General features: G+C 44.8%; 1 protein-coding gene and 2 long non-coding RNA genes across 3 annotated transcripts in view; all 3 read left to right on the plus strand.

Annotated features, from left to right (window-relative positions):
• The window catches only part of LOC127612042 (aryl hydrocarbon receptor-like), a 146,200-nt gene that overhangs the window by 69,019 nt on the left and 62,725 nt on the right, over positions 1–14,456 (plus strand). The window lies entirely within an intron of this gene.
• LOC127612135 (uncharacterized) overlaps positions 1–14,456 on the plus strand; it is a 44,284-nt gene that overhangs the window by 28,830 nt on the left and 998 nt on the right. The window lies entirely within an intron of this gene.
• On the plus strand, positions 9,704–14,412 carry LOC127612120 (uncharacterized). Its single transcript, XR_007965578.1, has 3 exons — positions 9,704–10,454; positions 12,187–12,410; positions 14,362–14,412. It is a non-coding gene; the product is annotated as an uncharacterized LOC127612120 (long non-coding RNA).

The raw sequence follows: 14,456 nt of genomic DNA on the forward strand, positions 1-14,456 counted from the left end.
TTATAGGTGAGAAGGAGCAGTTTAAATTTAATACGCTGGGGAACGGGGAGCCAGTGGAGGATTTTAAGGACATGGGTGATGTGATCACGAGTGCGGGTGTGGGTGAGCAGGCGGGCGGTTGTACCATAGAGAATGCTATTGCAGTAGTCAAGGCGGGAGGTGATGAAGGCGTGGATGAGGGTTTGAGCAGCGTTGAAAAAAAGTGAAGGGCAGAGACGAGAAATGTTTTTGAGGTGGAAGAAAGCAGTTTTGGTGATTTGGGTGATGTGTTGGTCGAAAGAGAGTTTATTATCAAAAAGGACACAGAGGTTGCGACAGTGAGAGGAGGGGGACAGGGTGCAGTTGTCAATAGTGAGGTTAAAGTTGGAGGTTGTTTGGGTGAGGGACAGAGGACCGATTATAAGCAGTTGAGATTTAGTGGAGTGAAGAGTGAGAAAGTTTGTTTGCATCCAGGATTTGATATCTGAAAGACAGTTAGACATGGTGGAGTGGGTTGTTGGGGTAAATGATTTAGTGGATGTGTACAATTGGACATCATCAGCGTAGCAGTGGAACTGGAGACAATGATGACGAGTCATTTGGCCGAGGGGTAGAAGGTAAAGAATGAAGAGAAGAGGACCAATCACAGAACCCTGGGGGACACCTTGGGACACGGGTCAGTGTAGGAAGAGCAGTTGCTGATGTGTATGAATTGTTTCCTGTCTGTGAGATATGAGTGAAGCAAGGTGAGGACTGTGTTGGTGATGTTTAGGGATTGCAGCCGAGAGAGTAAGATGGAGTGGTTGATGGTGTCGAAGGCAGCTGTAAGGTCAAGAAGGATGAGGATGGAGAGTAGACTGGTCATAGGCGAGGAGGAGGTCACTGGTGATTTTAAGGAGGGCTGTTTCAGTGCTGTGTTGTGTGCGCAATCCAGATTTAAATTGTTGGTTATTGTCTAGGTAGGTTTTAATTTGAGATGGTACGGCACGTTCTATGACTTTGGACAGAAAGGGGAGGTTGGAGATGGGTCAAAAGTTGCTCATGATGTCAGGGTTGAATCCGGGTTTTTTGATGATGGGGGTTACAGCAGCCAGTTTTAGTGAGTAGGGGACATAGGTTAAGTTGAGGGAGGAGTTGACAATGTTCGTGATGAGGTGGGAGATGGTGGGAAAGCAGTGCTTGACGAAGGAAGATGGGATGGGATCCAGTGTGCAGGTGGAGGAATTCATTGTTGAGATGATATTGGTGAGTTCAGCAATGAGACAGGTGTAAATTCAGAGAAAGGTGAAGTAGTTGGAGTGATGGATGCTGGTAAGAAGGGAGGGGGGACGGGTGAGGTGGTGAGTGAACTGTCGAGGATGTCGATTTTGGATTCAGAGATGAAAGTCCTCCGGATTTTCCCGAAATTCTGGATTTTACAAATGTTTATGAAAATCTCTCCTGAGAATTGAGGAAAATGTGCCTAAAATTAATCCGGATATGAGTTGACAACATTGAAAGAGGACGCGTTGAGTTCGTTGTTTTGCTTTCACAAGCGTAGCCATGTTGAAACACGAACACTAGTAACAGTAAAGAGATTTTCGTCTCTTTATAAACACACTTGCTAAACTCCAGTGGAACGAATAAAAGACACCGTGGACAAGACAGTTGTCGTAAAAAATATATTTGGACAAAAAGGAAACACAGTTTGGCAGAAAAACGTGTCCGTCCGACTTCGATTGTCGTCTCGGCTAGTTTAGCTTAGCTGTTGTCGTGTGTGACGGGTGTGTGAACATCGTTGCGTCGGCGCTGATTGGTTGAAATCAAAAGACATGCGTACATGTGCGCTGAAGCACGCACAGCAGGGAGCAGCGGACCATCTACTGCTGATGCTCGCTAAGCTTGAGTGGCGTCGCCACAACAGTAATACCCTCGCCTCGCATTCTCATGGCCTCGCCATTTCTCTGAGATTTTGAAATTTCGTCGAGAACGGAAGCCACATAGGTTGCACGTGTGCACACAAAAGGAAGATTAGTCATTGAATGTCGAGTATTTGAATAATGTTTTGTGTAAACTGATTAATGCGTGATCGGCCAGGTGTGTGTGTTGTGTGTGTGTGTGTGTGTGTGTGTGTGTTTGTACGGCTATACTTGTGAGGACCACTGTGATTATAAGACCAACGTAGTGAGGACATTTTTGACAAGTGAGGACATTTAGGCCAGTCCTCACAAGTTTTTCATTCTAAAGGCCTCTAGAGGGTTTATATAGGCATCTCTCAAAGTTTCAGAGAGGTCCTCACAAATATACCAAAAATGATTTTTTGTGTGTATTTTCATTTAAATTCAATACACACACTTTTTACTCACTACCGCCACCTATTGATTTCTGAAATATTTTTGTTCCAACAAAACTGAAACTATAGAAAACAGTCTCATGGGCTTATTAGAAAGTAAAACAATGATGTATTTTTTATTATATCTAATATTTGTCTAAGTTTAACTTTTTTAACAAACATCTTGTTATGAAATAGAACTTGTTATGCAAACCCAAATCTGGAATATGGCCTCAGACCCACCCGAAATTACACCTTAAATCAAACCACTAAATAAAAAACCTAAAATAATTTAGTGAAGTACACACTTATTCCATTTGTGACATATTGAGGTTTTAGTTGTCATTTCATAGCTCCACATTTGTAATTTGAAGTGCACATTTCTAACATTAAGCAAAGCTCTCTGTGAGTATTTTTACTGAGTAATGTTTTATATTCTATTGTATACTACTGATGGAACTATTATTTACTATTATATTTAGGGCATCAGTCTCATCTTTTCCATAAGGACACAAGGACAGAGGTGGCAGAATAAATGTGCACTCAATTGTATTAGTATTACTTTTGAAAAATATGACATGTAAAAAAAAAGAGTCCTTGAATAAGAGTAAATATGTACATAGTGGGGCAGCCCGGTAGTCCAGTGGTTAGCACGTCGGCTTCACAGTGCAGAGGTACCGGGTTCGATTCCAGCTCCAGCCTCCCTGTGTGGAGCTTGCATGTTCTCCCGGGCGTGGGTTTTCTCCGGGTGCTCCGGTTCCCTCCCACATTCCAAAAACATGCGTAGCAGGCTGATTGAACACTCTAAATTGTCCCTAGGTTTGAGTGTGAGTGCGAATGGTTGAACGTTTCTGTGTGCCCTGCGATTGGCTGGCAACCGATTCAGGGTGTCCCCCGCCTACTGCCCGAAGACAGCTGGGATAGGCTCCAGCACCCCCGCGACCCTAGTGAGGATCAAGCGGCTCGAAAGATGAATGAATGAATGTACGTAGTGAAAGAATCACAAGTACTGAGTAATTGGTGAGGAACTTCTTATTTATATTTTCAAACTACCACATTAAATAGAAATAGGAAAGTGCAATTAAATTAAAAAAGTTAAAGCTGTAAGCATATTTACGCCCTCAGGCATGTCGGAGTTCTCATTGTAACATACATTCAGTGATTTTCCGATCCGTTTTATCCTCACAAGGGTCACGGGGGGTGCTGGAGCCTATCCCAGCCGTCTTCGGTCAGTAGGCAGGGGACACCCTGAACCGGTTGCCAGCCAATCGCAGGGCACACACAGACAAACAACCATCCGCGCTCACACTCACCACCGAGGGACAATTTGGATTGTTCAATTAGCCTGCCATGCATGTTTTTGGAATGTGGGATCTGGAGAGAACCCACACAGACCTGGGGAGAACATGCAAACTTCACACAGGGTGGCCGGAGCTGAAATTGAACCTGGTACCTCTGCACTGTGAGGTCAACACGCGGACCACTAGTTCACCAGGCCGCTCCCCAGAAAATCCATCCATCCATCCATCATCTACCGCTTATCTGGGGCCGGGTCGCGGGGGCAACAGCTTTAGCAGGGAAGCCCAGACTTCTCTCTCCCTAGCTACTTCTTCCAGCTCTCTGCGGGGGATCCCGAGTTGTTCCCAGGCAAGCTGGGTGACATAGTCTCTCCAGCGTGTCCTGGGTCTTCCTCTGGGTGTCCTCCCGGTGGGACATGACCGGAACACCTCACCGGTGAGGCGCTCAAGAGGCATCCGAATCAGATGCCCAAGCCACCTCATCTGGCTCCTCTCGATGTGGAGGAGAAGCGGCTCGACTCTGAACCCCTCCCGGATGACTGAGCTTCTCACCTTATCTCTAAGGGAGAGCCCGGACACCCTCCGGAGAAAACTCAATTCGGCCGCTTTTTTCCGGGATCTCGTTCTTTCGGTCACGACCCATAGCTCGTGACCATAGGTGAGGGTTGGGACGTAGATCGACCGGTAAATTGAGAGCTTCGCCCTTTGGCTCAGCTCCTTCTTCACCACGACAGACCGATACAACGTCCGCATCACAGCAGACACTGCACCGATCCGCCTGTCAATCTCCCGCTCCCTCCTACCCCCACTCGTGAACAAGACCCCAAGATACTTGAACTCCTCCACTTGGGGTAAGATCTCTTCCCCGACCCGGAGGGGGCACTCCACCCTTTTCCGACTGAGGACCATGGTTTCAGATTTGGAGGTGCTGATTCTCATCCCAACCGCTTCACACTCGGCTGCGAAACGCTCCAGTGAGAGTTGGAGAGCCCCGTTTGAAGGAGCCAACAGCACCACATCATCTGCAAAAAGCAGGGATGCAATACTGAGGCCCCCAAAACGGACCCCCTCAACGCTTCGGCTGCGCCTAGAAATTCTGTCCATAAAGGTTATGAACAGAATCAGCGACAAACGGCAGCCTTGGCGGAGTCCTACCCCCACTGGAAACGATTCCGACTTACTGCTGGCAATGCGAACCAAACTCTGACATCGGTGGTATAGTGACCGAACAGCCCATATCAGGGGGTTCGGTACCCCATACCCACGAAGCACTCCCCACAGAACTCCCCGAGGGACACGGTCAAACGCCTTCTCCAAGTCCACAAAACACATGTAGACTGGTTGGGCGAATTCCCACATACCCTCAAGGACCCTGCTAAGGGTGTAGAGCTGGTCCACTGTTCCACGGCCGGGACGAAAACCACACTGCTCCTCCTCAATTGGCGGCTCGACTTCCTGACGGACCCTCCTCTCCAGCACCCCTGAATAGACCTTACCAGGGAGGCTGAGGAGTGTGATCCCTCTGTAGTTGGAACACACCCTCCGGTCCCCCTTTTTAAAAAGAGGGACTACCACCCCGGTCTGCCAATCCAGAGGCATTCTCCCTGTTGACCACGCGATGTTGCAGAGGCGTGTCAACCAGGACAGCCCCACAACATCCAGAGCCTTGAGGAACTCCGGGCGGATCTCATCCACCCCTGGGGCCCTACCACCGAGGAGCTTTTTAACCACATCGGTGACTTCAACCACAGAGATAGGAGAGCCCACCTCAGAGTCCCCAGGCTCTGCTTCCTCCAAGGAAGGCGTGTTGGTGGAGTTGAGGAGGTCTTCGAAGTACTCTGCCCACCGGTTCACAACGTCCCGAGTCGAAGTCAGCAGCGCCCCATCCCCGCTGTACACAGTGTTAGTGGTGCACTGCTTCGCCCTCCTGAGACGTCGGATGGTTGACCAGAATTTCCTCGAAGCCGTCCGGAAGTCGGCTTCCATGGCCTCGCCGAACTCTTCCCACGCTCTGGTTTTTGCCTCGGCGACCACCGAAGCCGCGGTCCGCTTGGCCAGTCGATACCCGTCAGCTGCCTCTGGGGTCCCACAGGCCATAAAGGCTCGATAGGACTCCTTCTTCAGCTTGACGGCATCCCTTACTGCTGGTGTCCACCAGCGAGTACGGGGGTTGCCGCCACGACAGGCACCAACCACCTTACGGCCACAACTCAGATTGGCCGCCTCAACAATAGAGGCACGGAACATGGGACTCGGACTCAATGTCCCCCGTCACCCCCGGAACATGGGAAAAGCTCTGTCGGAGGTGGGAGTTGAAACTCCTTCTGACAGGGGATTCCGCCAGACGCTCCCAACAAACCCTCACTATACGTTTGGGTCTGCCAGGACGGACCGGCATCTTCCCCCACCATCGAAGGCTACTCACCACCAGGTGGTGATCAGTTGACAGCTCCGCCCCTCTCTTCACCCGAGTGTCCAGAACATGCGGCCGCAAATCCGATGATACAACTACAAAGTCGATCATCGAACTGCGGCCTAGGGTGTCCTGGTGCCAAGTGCACATATGGACACCCTTATGCTTTAACAAGGTGTTCGTTATGGACAATCCGTGACGAGCACAGAAGTCCAATAACAAAACACCACTCGGGTTCTGATCGGGGGGGCCGTTCCTCCCAATCACGCCCCTCCAGGTATCACTGTCATTCCCCACGTGAGCATTGAAGTCCCCCAGCAGAACAAGGGAGTCCCCAGCAGGAGTACTCTCCAGCACACCCTCCAAGGACTCCAAAAAGGGTGGGTATGCTGAGCTGCTGTTTGGTGCATATGCACAAACAACAGTCAGGACCCGTCCACCCACCCGAAGGCGGAGGGAGGCAACCCTCTCGTCTACCGGTGTGAACCCCAATGTACAGGCACTGAGGCGGGGGGCAATGAGTATGCCCACACCTGCTCTGCGCCTCTCACCGTGAGCAACTCCAGAGTGGAAGAGAGTCCAACACCTCTCGAGAGAACTGGCACCAGAACCCAGGCTGTGTGTGGAGGCAAGTCCGACTATATCCAGTCGGAAATTCTCTGCCTCACACACCAGCTCGGGCTCCTTCCCTGCCAGAGAGGTGACATTCCATGTCCCAAGAGCTAGCTTCTGCAGCCGAGGATCGGACCGCCAGGGTCCCCGCCTTTGGCTGCCGCCCAGCTCACATTGCACCCGACCCATTTGGCCCCTCTCATGGGTGGTGAGCCCATGGGAAGGGGGGTCCACGTTGCCTCTTCGGGCTGTGCCCGGCCGGGCCCCATGGGTGTAGGCCCGGCCACCAGGCGCCTGCCAACGAGCCCCACCTCCAGGCCTGGCTCCAGAAGGGGGCCCCGGTGACCCGCGTCCGGGCAAGGGAAACCTAGATCCATTTATTGTATTCATCATTGGGGTCTTTGAGCCGTGCTTTGTCTGGCCCCTCACCTAGAACCTGTTTGCCATGGGTGACCCTGCCAGGGGTATAAAGCCCCAGACAACTTAGCTTCTAGGATCATTGGGACACACAAACCCCTCCACCACGGTAAGGTGACGACTCACGGAGGGCCCCAGAAAATCCAATTCATTTTATTCTGCTTTGGACATTGAAACTGGAAAATATGACTTGCATTCAATAAGTAAAGAATTCCAATTCCAAGAAACCAAGAAACGATTAAATTCCATGTTAGAGTTTGGAATTATGTTGCTTTAAAAACAATTGTAAATTTTTAAGTCAGTTTAAATATACTGTGTGTGCGGTTGTGTTTGTGAACATATATATAATTTTATTTGCTGTAATTATTTTAGGAGTATGTGACATTGGTGATCCTCGTTACTCAAATACTGTATGTAGATGTTGCTCAAAATTTATCATGCTCTCCTTCACATCAGACCTCAAAGTTCACAAAGGCTGTGGGAACTTTGATAATTGACTTAATCATTGGCCATGAAGGGGAGCGGCTGTTACTTGCTCCAAAACGAAGTTTTTGCAGCACCCCTCCCCCCAGACATGAGTTTGTTTACATTTCATTTAGCAGAGCTGCGCAGAAGCCAGCCACAACGCTTTGCAAGAAAAAAATGAGTTAGGTACTGTATTGCAGAAGTGTCCCCAGCATATCCAATTTATTTCATTCATCTTTGGACATTGAAACTGGAAAATATGACTTGCATTCAATAAGTAAATAATTGTTTCATCTAAATTCCATATTAGAGTTTGGAATTATGTTGCTTTAAAAACAATTGTAAAATTGTAAGTCAGTTTAAATATACTGTGTGTGCGCGGAGTATGTGACATTGGTGAGCCTAGTTACTCAAATACTGTATGTAGATGTTGCTCAAAATTTATCATGCTCGCCTTCACAGCAGACCTCAAAGTTCAAAAAGGCTATGGCAATTTTGATAATTGACTTAGTCATTGGCCATGAAGAGGAGAGGCTGTTACCTGCTCCAAAACGAAGTTTTTTCTGCACCCCTCCCCCCAGACATGAGTTTGTTTACATTTCAATTAGCAGAGCTGCGCAGAAGCCAGCCACAACGCTTTGCAAGAAAAAATGAGTTAGGTACTGTATTGCAGAAGTGTCCCCAGCATATCCAATTTGTTTCATTCTGCTTTGGACATTTCAACTGGATCATTATGATTTGCATCCAATAAGTAACAACAGTAAGTATTCTTTAGTAAGAAATCATGTTTGCGTTGCTCAATCAGTCTTGATAACAGAATTTCCTTATGTGGGACATGACTACGGTACACGTCCTTTATGAACATGCAAGTCTGTTAACAAAATACATGTGTAAGAACACAAGCAGTAAAATGCAAAAATATATGCCCCAACAACACAAATAACACAAAAACGGCAGTATACAGTACAGGTATATGAACAAAATACATTATAACAAGAGTAGTCACAAAATGAGGGCTCTTTGCTCCAAAATGAGACCTATAACAGCTGGTGGCTTTTCTTTCCAATCACTCACTATCTCGAACTTGACCTCCCCTCGATCACCACCCAAGACAGCGTTGCTCAGCTGATGTTGTGCAACAAATGTCTGAAGGCATCCACGGGACCCTTCAAAGTCCTCCATGCCCATAGCGCGATGGAACTCGCCTTCTCTCTGATTAGCGCTCCAGTTAGCGCAAATTGTTTTCAAATCTCTAAATGACCTTTTCAAATCTCTAAATTACCTCGTGCCACCTTACCTCGCTGACCTCATCTGGTCTGCGGACCAGACATTATTAGAAGGACCAAGAACTAAACTGAGGCTCAGAGGGGATGGAGCCTTTTCTGTTGCTGGTCCCTCTCTCTGGAATGACCTCCCACTGAACATTCGGCAAGCCTCCTCGCTGCCCATCTTCAAAACGCGCCTCAAAACTCACTTGTATTCTTTGGCATTTGACTCACCATGACTTAGATTTGTTCTTGGTTTTGCTGTTCGGTGCTTTCTACCGTATTTATTACAGACTGCGTTACTGTTTGTTGTATATGTTAAATTGCTCCATGTAAAGCACTTTGTATGCAGCGCTGGCTGTTTGAAAGTGCTCTATAAATAATGTTGAGTTGAGTTAGCATGATAGCAGGTCAAGCATTCCAGGAAACGTTCATTTACTCTACAGTCCGTCGAGCCACAAGCAACTTGCTTTGAGCATCTAATCGGATGCATTCCATGTTCTCTTCCACAGTCATTACCATTCCTTTGTTTGGATGCAACGATCGACAGGACGTAAATGTAAATGAATGGAATAGAAAGTCGTTCACGATTCCAGTAAACTCATGCTAATAGAGAGATTCTGCTGTTTTTGTGCCAAAGAGAGTAAAAAGTGGTGCAGACAGTTATTCCGCGGTATCGAACGGGACTTGCTTGAGTTTGCTCTAATTCGAGCTTCCGTATGGCTTCCAGGTTCCATTTATCGGAACGTTCGTCCGTTGTTATGAATCGATCACTAATGTAATATCCATCCATCCATATTCCACCGCTTATCCAAGGTCGGGTCACAGGGGCAGCAGCTTTAGCAGGGAAGCCCAGACTTCCCTCTCCCCAGCCACTTCTCCTATCTCTTCCCGGGGATTCTGAAACGTTCCCAGGCCAGCTGAGTGACACAGTCTTAAAGGCTGAGCAATTTTAGTTTATCGTTGGCCATGAAGGGGGGAGGGGCTGTTCCCAGCTCCAAACCCTCGCAGTTGCACTGTTTGAACCTAGTTTATTCAGCTCCCCTCCCCCACACTAGTTTGAGCACGTGATCAATTAGGAGCGCGGTTCATACAGCAGCAACAAAGCTTTGCAAGAAGAGTTGAGTGTTGCAGTCGTGTCCCCAGAAAATCTAATTCGTTTTATTCTGCTTTGGACATCGAAACTGTATAATACGAATTGCATCCAATAAGTAAATAATAATGATGTTTCATCACAATTCCATATTAGCATTTGGGAATAATGTTGCTTTCAGAACAATTACAATATTTTAAGTCGTTTTTAAAATATGTGTGTGTATATACTGTATATATATACAGTATGTATATACACACATTTTAGGAGTACATGACATTGGTGTAAACAAGATTTCATAAAATATGTTGATATTGCTTGACATTTACTATGCCCCACTTCAAAACGGACCTCAGAGGAAAAGTGAAGGAGTTTTGGTTATGAAGGGGCGGGGCTGTTTTCACACCCCAAAACGTCACAGTTACGTTGCAGGAAACGAGTTTCTACAGCTACCCTCCCCCACATCACACTCGCTGACCATCAATTAGGAAACGCGCGCTTTGCTACCTGCACAAAAGGAAGGCGTTGAGAAGAGTGAGCGTACGAGTCAGCATCATCGAGAAAACCCCAGAAAGTGACAAATACTTCAGAATTAAAGCAGGTAAGACACTCAAGTTTTGAATATTTTCTTACAAGTTAGTTATTCTAAGTAATTCGGGCAGGCTCAAAGGTTCGTGTTATATCAGCATTAGAGTGAAACCAACTATATGAATAACTCTACTATGCTGTACCTAAGGAGTTGTCACCAAGATAGAAAGTTTCCTCTCAAACAATAAACTTTCAATAGGCCGTCAGACACACAATACAGCGCCACAGAATAGGCCGTTGGTGTGGTAAAATCAAGTTTTAACACCACCCCCCCCCCCACCCCCCGCCGCCGTCGTCTCGCCGTCGTCGCCATTTTAGTTGAGCAGAAAATTAGTTGCAAATGACCCAGCGTCTTTCGCCGCCGCCGCCATCTTAGTTGAGCAGAGAATTAGTTGCAAATGGAACCAGTGTCTTTCCATATACAGAAAGTAACTGCAAAAAGACGATGTAAAATACCAAGCAATTTACAGATAACAAAGTGGGTTGAACGAAATATTATACTGTGAACCATTATCAACACAAAAGTTAAAATAAAATAATAAATAAATAAAAAATAATAATAAAGGTTAAATGTGTGGATCACCAAAACCTATGCATTTTGGGCTGAAAAAACCCCCCACTTATATGAGGAGAGATGCATATTTTCTATGTTTGTTAAGCTTTCTACTATTTTATGGGGACATTTTGATGATTTTTTTTGTGGCAACACACATTGTCACTGTCATCAACCTTTGCGATTTGTAACCACACTCGCTCATCGTTTATTGATCCCAAATATCCTTATTGGCAAAGCCGAATTAGTGGTGATTGAAACTTTGACTTTTCAAACGTCAAACCAGTTATTGGCCCAGGCTTATAAAAACACACTGTGATGCATTCTCAGCATGAATCTTAACCTTATCATACTCATATCAACTTAGTGATTAGACGTTAATCGGCAAATTAGTGGATGAATGTTGATGTAATTCAAGGAGAAAAAAAATGCTCTGGCGTGCAGAGATTTAGTGAATATGCGTTCATTTTAGTCGCCACATACTAAGAGAAATTTCCTCTTCTGGGAATATAATAGGATGAACGTGGAAGGAATTCAAACAAATTTGATTAAAAAGTACACATGATGCGTTCAAAGAATTAATGTAAATATTGTAATTATATACAGAAATTGCATCTTAATAGGTGTATGAAAAGATTGACCTGGGTACAGCTCACGTGGAAAATTGTTCTCTCCGCACTCTGTGTCGGCCATCATTGTTATTGGATTGCCAAATACTTGGAAATAAGCCTCTCTTTGTGACGCAGATGATTCTCCAAATGTGTAGTGGCAACTAGTACAGTATTAAATTTACATTTATTAAGTTTTTAATTTTCTGAAATATCGATTGCTGGTATTGGCAGCCTCCACGATAACCTTAAAATAATGCCGGTATCAGCCTGATACCATTATTTGGTTTCGGCACTTACCTATCTTTGCCAAGCACTGGAAATGAGTGACATAGACATTTTTAAAAATTATAATAAGTCGACTTTTAATTGATTACCCGGTCAGTTTCAAATGCTTTATTTGCCCATATTAAACAAAATAAGTTATTTCTATAAGGTATTTCTGTTTTGCCATGTTAATGTGTTCGATTAATATTTTATCCCACAGAACTATCTTGTCATGTAAGCCTGAATTATCAGTACTATTCTCTAACATCATTAATTGCAATGGTATTTTCTGATCTTTTTTTTTTTTTTAATAACAGATGGACAATCCCACTGAAGATGGTGATTATTCTGACTCAAGTCTTTTTGGATCAGATGAGGAATACAAACCAACTAAGACATCCTCTGAGTCGAGTGATGACGAGGAGATATTCCATCCAAAGGTAGAAAAATTGTTCTCTTATGATACATCCAGTGAAGACTCTACAAGTCATCAGACATATGAAGCAGAGGAGCACAGTCATGTCTGCAATTCGTAAAGAAGGTAACCCATTAACCTATGTAAAAACAAAAGATGAGCAAAGAAGATCCTTCTTTAACCATAAAAGCATTTACAAAAAGGGAAGGCAAACGAGTTTGGCACAGAAGTCATTATTGCTTCTACTGTGGCCAATCAAATTTAAAGATGGCAAGGCAATTGGAAAGGAAACATAAGGAATCACAAAATAAATTCTGTGGGGGGGTTTGTGAACACATAACAAAGGAACAAACTACACAATCAACTCTGAGACGGTCCAGTCTCCTACAAAAGGAAAGATGACAGAAGTACAAACGAGCACGAAAGCAACACATTCTACCCGTATGTAATCAACTCTTTTCACGCGAAGCAAGTCTACTCCTGTAGCGTTTACACGTCCCATTTTATATCTGTGCTGCCTCGCATACTAGCATTTACTCCAGAGTAAATGTTTAAACCACCTCCTGAGCAGGGTTACATTTGCTCCGTTTTAAGCTGTTTTCAGGGGCTACACTGGTGTAACTTTGTACGTGGCAACGCTCGACATGGGGGCAGTCGGCTTTTGGGGTGGAGGGGGGGGGGGCAGAACGGATGAATGGACATGTCAAGAGTTTTAATTTCTCCATATTTTGTTCCGGTCAGTTGTCACGCAGTATGAGGAACATATATAAATTATATTTAATCCGTGTGTATTTTTAGCCGTTATAAATCAAATGTTTCTTGGGGGAAATAATGCGGCGTAAATTCACTCTAGCACCTAAAGCACTATGAAATGACATACAACAAAAATTTCTACTGTACAATATTACACGATCGATTACAGCATTGTTTTGGGTATTTTTGTATTTAGATTCATGTTCTTACCATTTCATTTATCAAATGCATTGCCCACACTGGACAATGTAATCTATCAATATAAAAGTTGTTTTTCGAAACCCCTGCTATTCGCGTTCAATAGAGACCAGGCTCGTTCACTGGCTGCCACTGGAATGCACTTGAAGGGGGAAGATAATTTATGGATGATGGTTATTTTGAATCAGGAATCAGTATTTTATTTCTGCCAAATATTTGCATTGGTCTAACAAAATTTAATTATGTCGGTTGGTTCACACTGACTAGCATGAAATCATACAAGATGTTCTTGTAACATACCTTTCAAATGTTATATGTTGCCCAGTAAATCTTCTCTATTCTTAATGGAAGCACGAACTTGTATTTAATACATAATACAATGATTTGCATGTCATGTTCAACCTCTATTTAATTGGCTACACTACTATGTTGGAATTGATGGCTGCAACACGTTCCAAACAAGCTGGGACAAGGTGGTTTTGGATGCAGTGCTCTCTGATAGGTCAAAGGTCATGGCCTTTGAATGTTATCTGTTTTTGGCCTTGCCGCTTGCATGCACTGATTGGTCCAGATTCTCTGAACCTTTTGATATTATGGACCAAAGATGACGTAATCCCTCAATTCCTTGCAATTATACGTTGTGAAACTCTGTCCTTCAACGATTCAACTTGTGGTGACCCTCACCCAATCTTTGCTTGTGAATTCAGGATAGCTACTTTTTGACCCAATCATGGCACCCACCCATTCACAGTTAGCCTGTTCACCGGTGGGATGTGACAAACAGGGGTTTGATGAGCATTTCTCAACATTATTTTTTTTGCTAGCTGTTCCATCTTTTATGGAACGCATTACAGCCATTAAATTCTAAGTTAAATATTATTGGAAAAAATTAAATGTACCAATTTGAACATTGAATGTTGTCTTGTCTTTGTAATGCTTCACTTAAATATAGGTTGGACATGATTTGCAAATCATTGTATTCTGTTTTGATTGATGAGCATAATGTCCCAATTTCACTGGAATTGGGTTACTAAATGAATGCCTTGATAGCATATTTTTGTTCAACACTGATTTAGTAAAATGTGTCACTTTGTTCTCCCTTTCATGTGGTGGTATCGACCTTTAGCCCCAAAAAGGGAAAAGCATCTCTCCAAAAGAGGGAAGACTGAATTGGATGGTAAGCTTTGGATGAGGAACTATATCTCTTTTTTCATAATTTAA

The sequence above is a fragment of the Hippocampus zosterae genome, chromosome 12 (assembly GCF_025434085.1).
Source record: "Hippocampus zosterae strain Florida chromosome 12, ASM2543408v3, whole genome shotgun sequence".
In the NCBI taxonomy this organism is placed as follows: Eukaryota; Metazoa; Chordata; class Actinopteri; order Syngnathiformes; family Syngnathidae; genus Hippocampus; species Hippocampus zosterae.